Source organism: Lytechinus variegatus, chromosome 1 (genome assembly GCF_018143015.1).
Source record: "Lytechinus variegatus isolate NC3 chromosome 1, Lvar_3.0, whole genome shotgun sequence".
NCBI classification, from domain to species: Eukaryota; Metazoa; Echinodermata; class Echinoidea; order Temnopleuroida; family Toxopneustidae; genus Lytechinus; species Lytechinus variegatus.
Window position 1 is genome coordinate 72261580 of NC_054740.1, and position 8490 is coordinate 72270069.

The window sequence follows — 8490 nt, forward strand, 5'->3', positions numbered from 1 at the left end:
ACATGGATTTCCCATGATTTCAGAACATTTATATTAACTTATTGATCTATTAATTTATTGAAACGACGTTGACTGAGGCAATCACTATAAATCTCCCGGATGAATCCATTCACAAACGCAAAATGTCCACCCCTAATAACAGGTCCATTGTAATGCACTGGGGCGATGCAAAGAGCTCACAATAGCGGGAAATTTGAAAAGGCTGACAAGACAGGCTTGAGATAGGAATGCAAGCAAATGCAATTCTGAGAAAAGGAATGAACTTTTACAACGTATACGTGTATTTCTATATGACAAGACATCCGACTTTCTTTTCCTGATATTTCTGCGTATGAGAGGAAAAATTTAAAATGGAAACTTCAGGAACTGACTTCAGCTTTGATTTTAAACATTGGTGATAACAAGGTAAGTGAAATAATAACCTACATGTTCGAACAATGTTCGAAACTTTGGGAACATTTTAGGCTCAGAGACATCAGTTTTCCAACGCCGAGTACCAGTCAAAGTATTGATGTTTGCCAAGGAGGTTTAACATTGACTTTACTTTGAATATCTGAGCTACATTGTCTTTTTTTTTACCTGTGTCTGTAATATGTTGTCAAAATAAACCTCCGAATAAAATTGAACCCCAAAAGCATGTACTTCACAAATATGACAAATTACTCATCCTAAATACAGGGGGGGGGGGAGGAAGGAAAGAACGGAAATAGTGGTAAAAAAAGAAATGCTATCATTTTCAGACTTTAATACTACGCATTTTATGATTACTAAAAGTTCCTCAAAAACCGTCACCTTTGAGAAATTATGTTAATATTGATGAGATAAATATGTTTTTTCCTTCATAAATTTCAAATTTCTACAAATAGTTCAAATTTCTAGGTCTGAATATAAACAAAAAAAGCTTGCGCTTTGCTCTCTGATTATTTTATCAGTTTCATACCTAGTTCTTCAAGAATTCCATCAAGCAGTCCTCAAAATGTGTCCGCTTTTCAGTTCTGAATAAAAAAAAGATTTAGCGAGATACTTCTCCTGATTATGATTACAATTAATAATTTATTTACATCTTCACACACACCCTCACACTATATATACATACATACATACATATATGTATATATATACACAACAAAAAAAGTAAGTCCCCCCTGAACAAACATCAATAATTTCCGAACCAATGTGAGTTTTTGATATATTTTTACATGAGCGTGTAGGTAATTTTATAAGCTTCCCTCTGAGTAAATGATGTGGACGTATCTTACGTCATGCTTCAGTGAGCACCATCAGAAGGCAAATACGTCACTTTTCAAAAGTCACAAGAAAAATATCATGACTTTGATTCCATTTTATTGGAACAAATTCCACATTCTCATCATGAAAAATAGTCAGAAGGCTTGTAAAAGGTACTTTCTAAAAGACGATACAACTCTTTTAGCTAAATTTCACGGTTGAATAAACTCAAGTCCAAATTTGCTATAATTGGATTTTTACACATTTCTATCTATAAAAATGCTAGAATATGATGACAGTTATTTTGGGGAAGACTATCTTCAACAATATTCATCGTTTCACGGTTCAATGAACATTTATTTGAAACAAAAAATGCGATTTTCAAATATCGTAGGCAAGTATTGCTTCATTTTGGTAACTGAAAATGATATTTTCTCAATTTTTTCGTTATGTTCATGACCAATTAACATGCTTCAATGATTCAAAGGTGTCAAATTAAAAATTTACGCTTGAATAAACACGTGGAATGTGATAAGCTCTTTTTTACGTTATTGGAAAAAATGCAATTTGTAACCATGGATATCTGTAATAGAACTCCTTGCACAGTTAATTTGATTTGATTTTTATGAAAATCCCGATGTTTAATGCATCAGTGAGCACACAATATTCGAAAATTATGCAAATGAGAAGAAAGTTCAAGGCCTTGGCCCCACTCTGTACCGTATCTAATGGTTGTTTTGGTGTGCGCACCTTTTGGATAGTGTTACTCTGAAGCCATGTGCGAAGTTTCATGAAATAACTGTTGGCAGAAGTAACAAAAACCGTCCATGAAACAAACCGTCATTTCATATTTGTTAAAATTTTGACTTCCTCTCTCATAGACTTGTGTACATTATGGGTGCATATGTTTAAGCATATTTAATCCCTTATTCAATATGGTGGAACTTTTTTTCACGGCTGTTTTTAGCAATGTCGTTTGGCAGTAATGTTTATCAACCTATGGGCAGAATTCTGTGCAAAAATGAAATCGATTTGTTTCTTTATGGATGAGTGAGCACGTATCAAAATGGGAAAATTGGTATTTTCAATGTCACAGACTCATTTTAAAGGGTAATAAAGTGAATATTGGGGACAAATTTGATTTCAAATGTGTCTTTAATTGCTGTTGTTTTTATCAACCATCATTTCTATCACCAAACACCTCCCCGAATTTTAACCATTTTCATGGTTGAGCGAGCACATTCGAAAACTTAGGAATGAATACTCTTTATACTGCATAAATGTATTCTTTTCCTAACAATATCTCAGGATCATTTGAATGTATGGACAGATCAGTGGTGGATCCAGAATGTTAAATGGGGGAGGGGCGTATAATCGGGGGAGCCATCAACATTTTCAAATTTTAACATGATCTAACAAGTTGTAGAAGATACTACCAAAAAAAACCCTATGATGAAACGTCACAATACAGGGGCCAAAGAGCAGTTTACAAAGTGGGTGGGGGGGGGGGCTGACCATGCCAAAAATCACAATCGTATTACATTTTTATAATTGCTTATTGGAAAAAGTGGGGGCTGAAGCCACCCAGCCCCCCCCCCCCCGCTTCCGCGGCCCCTGTAATACATCGTGCTCACTCAACCATGAACATACGATATCAAAATTTGGTCTGAAGTGGTTAAATGATGGATAGTAAAACAGCATAACACCATAAAATTCACCTAAAAACAATTTTTTGCCCTACTTTGTATCTGCACAATCTGAAAAATGACTCTTGTGACTTTCAAAAATGGTCATTTTTAATTCAATCTTTAATCACTCATGCATGACTCAACCGATCAATCTCATTTTTCCCCAGGAGTTGTTTAATGAGTATAGAAAACCACCCATGAAATATCATATCTCAAAATAATTCGGTTCAAAATATACAGCAATTTGATTTAGGGGGGACTTACTTTTTTGTTGTGTATATATACAGTGCGTCCCAGAAAAAACGAAACCGAGATTTAGCGATGATTTATCATGACTTCATCATAAATAAAATAGACAAATGACCTATCAATGTAAAGCTTAGACTCTCCTCTTTTATCTGGTATTACTTAGATTATTTCTCATTCACGCATGAGTGAGCAAAAATAATTTGAAAAGGGGATACCAAAAGTCACTTGGCGGGCCGTATCTGTGTTTTGAAAAGAAAACCACATTTTTAAAAAGTTCAATATCTGCTCTTTAATTTGATACCTCAATTACAGAAAATGGTCTAAAAAATAACAAAGTTCTGGTTATTTGAAATAAGGCTTGAATTTCAATAATTTCAGAAAATGAAGAGGTTTTACAGGCTAGGGTTCAAACTCACTCGACACTCCTTTTTGTTGACGATCAGCCATGCATGAAGTCTTTTGTTACCGTGCGATAGCTTCTGTGGGAAACCGGTGAAAACAAGTTTATTTAATGAAATTAGGGAAATACAAGCATTGTTTCGAGGGATCATAACTTTTTTAATTCTCGACCATTTTCTGTGATTAAGGTATCAAAAAAAAGGAGCAGATATTGAACTTTTTAGTCATGTGATTTTCTTTTTTTTTTTTTTGGCGTTCTCTCTTCGAATTGTTTTTACTCACTCATGCGTGAATGAGGAATAATCTAAGTAACACCAGATGAAAGAAGAGATTCTAAGCTTTACATTGATAGGTCATTTGTCTATTTTATTTATGATTAAGTTATGATAAATCATCGCTAAATCTCGGTTTCGTTTTTTCTGGGACGCACTGTATATATGTGTGTGTATATACATATAGTGCAAGCGCATTGCAAGGAAAAATCTTGATATTCAGACAATAAAAACGGACATGAGCACTTTAAAATTAATCAGTTAATGAAACAAAATGATGAAAGTTCCATGATCGAGCTGAAAAATATATTGTATATTGACTTCAATTCTTGGTATTTTAAATTCCTTATCAGCTATATCAGCCTCATCAAAGAGTTAATGTGAGAGCAAAGTGCGAGCGAAAATTTCATAGTGACATGATTTTTGTTTTCAAGTCTTCCTCTCACCTTATTTCATTCACTCGTCTTCCTCTTACTTTTCCTCTTCTCCCCCCCCCTCTGCCTCCCCTTTTTGCTCCGCCAATAGGGGGGGGGGGGGGCTCTGTCCCCCTCGATCTGCCTATGACCATTCATCTGTCCATGTCGCTAGACATACAATTAAACTTTTTTTTGTGAGAGAGTGATGTCATCTAGCTGAAAAAATAAAACCATTTACCATTTTGCCATACGGGAAATGTTTGAAGGGCAAGTGCCCCCACCCCTGTTCGGCTGCCTCTGTGTTTTGGTGATTAGAAATTATTTCCAAGACAAGGATTTTAATTTGTCTGTCCTCATTGCATTTTTTCAGATTAACCTTGGAGTAATCAAAGAGAACCCAGTTACAACTGCAGGTATATATGCACGCAATCCTCAATGAACTTGTGCATTACGTTCCCAGGGACTACCCAATCTGTTTCCATGGAGACCAAAAAGTCATTGAAACCATCAACAAGCTTGCGGCCGCGATGGTTCCTACCCCAAAAAATATAGACTCAGAGAATTCCATCCAATCCCCCAGGATTTCCATTTCCGGTCTCTTGTAATGAAGGTCTGTATAATATTTCTCGTAATCATCATTAATGTATGCCTAAAAAAAGAAATGAACACAATATTTTTTTAATGAAACAAAATCCCATAAAGTTTATACAGTATCAAATTAATCGTTTTGGAATTTTAACAGTTCAGCATAAAGAGTATTCACAGTGTGGGCGATGTGCAAATGCTTTCACAGCGGCCACATACTTAAAAAATATTGTCGCAAATTGCATATATGTATCTGTTATTTTCTACTATAACTTCGTTGGGCCTACTATGTCTCCAGTCGAATTGACTACGATCAAATCGATTTTCTTTAATATACATGCAATAAAATATAAAGAAAATACACAATGTCATATTGGTATTCGTATATTGCTTATATTGCATATCAATAAAAAGTTTGCACTTTGTAAAAAGGCCCCTAATATTTAAAATTACGTGTTTTTTAGGCTTTGGTATACGGTCTACCAGATGAAAGTATGATTATCATTATTTTTACAGAATCTTACGCTTGAGAGGGCATCGTAAATTTTTTGTAAAGCTCGCAGAAATATTCGCGTTGTGTTAAATGGAAAAGGGCGAAAAGGCGAAGTGACTGTGCTTCATATTCTCTCTTGGAGGCACTTTGGGTCATTACAAATAAAACGATTATATTTGAACTTTTTATAACAATTTTTTTTCACCCCAAATGAACATTTTAAACCTAGTAATAGGTAAACATAACTTTTAGGTTGTTTGTGAAGACATGAAATGAAACAATATGAATATAAGTTAATTTCAGACATCTCCAGCATTTATGTTTATTATGTTTTTCATATATTTCGCCATTTACGTCTTGCCATATAAGGAGGGGGGGGGGCATTTCATTCTTCATGTCATAATTTTTTCTCCACATCCCTAGACATTACAAGGTTTAAAAGAAGATCAAGTCTATTACATAATCCCTGCTTCAGGTAAGGCACATTATCATTGCAAGGGTCATAAGGATGTGTGGTGAGGAGGAAGGAGCAATGGTGCTCGAGGGAGTGTTTTAACCAATGTAATAAGTTCTATATATCTTGAAATCACTAATTTTAGCTAAATTGTATGCGCTCTTCTTAATCAACATATACTTTTATTTATATAACTACTTTCAAGTTTTGTGCAAATCATTTTCCACGATCTATCAAAAAAGAATATAAGTGATACCCACTAAAGCGGAACAAATTTGCAATGATTATATTATCGTCATCCACTTAGAGATCTAAGCATGAATGTGTAACAAAAAAAATGTTTAAATAGATCATTTCATTGAAATTTTACAAAATGTAAACCTTATATGTAGGTCGTTATTATAATATGATTTTAAATTGTTTAGTCCTATGATGGTGAGACCTCCTACTTTGTTTGCCTTTAGACATGATGAGATTCGGGGTCTCTGAAATATCATCAAGGCCATTTAAATACAAGTAGCTGAAAATAACAACAAAAAATTACAATAAAGGTAATAACAAGATGACAGCCTAATTATGTTGATTTCTTTTTATCTCCATAAGGACATCATCACTGAGTTATACTCAACTCATCTCACACGGAAAAGGGCTCAAGAATATCAGGGAGGCATTCGGGCACCGTTCCGTTAATGAACAGATGACCAGTTTCAGTCACACAGATGATTTTCTCTTGGTATGTGTTCAATCGGTTGCTCGAACAGGTAGTAATGTACAGACCCGTGCAAGATTACTTTTTCTTCTTAAAAAAGGAATAAAGTGAATAAACAAAATAAATTAATTCATTAATCTACATGTAAGCCAAATTAAACTATATTTTCCTCCGCAGAAAACATCCAAAATAGGCCAAAATTCGTGTCGGTGAAAATTTGACAAACAAAATCAAAATGAAGAAAGTTCGAGCCCATCAAACCCCAAGTTGGTACGGCCCTTTTAAAAACATTATTATACGATGCTAAGTACGGAAAAATATTAACTTTTGAAGTCTGGCTAATCTTAGGTCGTAGGACATGGTCTCACTCTGTGATTTTAAAAATCAACTGGACTTCAGAATACTCGTCTTGTTCGTCAGGGCGGGGGTGATTCGGATAGATATTTGACGCTCTTTTAAATTTTGTATAAATATTGTCATGATCGTGTTGAAAAGAAATACACAACATTATCATGATTGTGTTCAATAAAATAAAATGTTTGAATCTATGATCAGCATGACCAGTAAAAATGTTCAGGTATTCCTTTTATCATGATCCATATCCCCGTCATTTGTGGTCGCTTTCGCACACAATAATTCAGGAACAGGCCGAAGAAAGCAGCAAAGATCCAGACCTCGACTCAGTGGCTGAAGTAATTCTAAGGAGAACTTGGTTCCAATTACCAATGAACCAAGTTGCAGATACCATCAATGCAACCACCAAAGGATATGACGATAATCTGTGCTTTTGCAAGAAGGTGAAACTTTTTTTGGTGAGAGCCCAATCTGAATCGTAGAAGGAAGGGAGGGGGTACAAATTAATGACGAATTTTAAGGGGGTGTAAATATATTCAAATTGAGCAATATCCTACATAGTCCTTTAACTTCATACATAAACCAGGACCCTTGGAAAGATATTCTTCAGAGGGGGGTGGGTGCTGATGTAAATTTGAAAAGCAGAAAAAGCGTTTCATTAAAAAAAGAGGTAATTTTCGTCCCAAGAAATTTGACAGGCAAAGAATTAACTTCAATAAAAAATAAAGCTAATTTTTGTCCGGACAAATTTTACAAGCAGAAAAGGATTTCACTCAAGGTCATTTGGATCCCGAAAAAATGTACAACTGTATGTAATGACAAATCATATGATGAAAATAATTGTGATAATGATAACACATCAACAAATTATGCATATACTTTTCAGAACTTGATGGTACGTCAATGGTGGAGTGCTCTAATGTAACCTGCAAGCGTTAGGAAGCTAGGTGGTTCCATGTGGACTGCGTCATGCTGACAGACGGGGAAAAATGAGTGACTGACTGGTTCTACAGTAAAGAATGCACAGAATCTGGTAACGGCCAATCCTGTAAATGCAGGAGTAAAGATGGAGGCATTTTAAAATGGACTTGTTCGAACAGTTCCTATGAGAAGGGGAAGTCCTTCCATCACTCCTGCGTGAGATCGACTACAATTTCTCAAGGTAAAGTTTAAAACATATTGGTTCAACTGCACAACCAGTGAATTTATTCGCGTCACGGACGTTATCCCGTGGGGAAATATCCCCACCCACCTTTCAGAGAGGAGGAGTTGCATGCATCCCAGGGGTCATCCAGCTTTTTAAAAAAGGGGGGATCCAGCTTTTTGGGGTGGTATGCGAGGGAGCGTAGCGACCGAGTCCAAGCGAGCGGAGCGAGCGAGGGGGGAGGGTGTGGGAGGGGGTGTCCCCCTCCCACAGTATAGGGAAAATTTTTGAAAAATGGCGTTTTCTTGCATCTAAAACACCACTACTTTTGGTATAGAGGTCGTTGCCAAATTAACCCCCATGAAAATTTGTAAAATTAAGTTGCATTTTCCTGCAATGTAAGGCTAGTTAACAACACAGATACAAAGAATTGGGGACCTTGGAATAAGCACTGTTAGCCTAATATTTTTATTATGAACAGCTAAAACTCAATATTATTT

At 35.5% G+C, this 8490-nt stretch overlaps 1 long non-coding RNA gene across 1 annotated transcript; it reads left to right on the top strand.

The window, feature by feature from the left end:
- On the top strand, positions 1-8002 carry LOC121406536. Its single transcript, XR_005968823.1, has 5 exons — positions 1-405; positions 4622-4861; positions 5753-5804; positions 6387-6516; positions 7733-8002. It is a non-coding gene; the product is annotated as an uncharacterized LOC121406536 (long non-coding RNA).
- Positions 8003-8490: the final 488 nt, after the last annotated feature.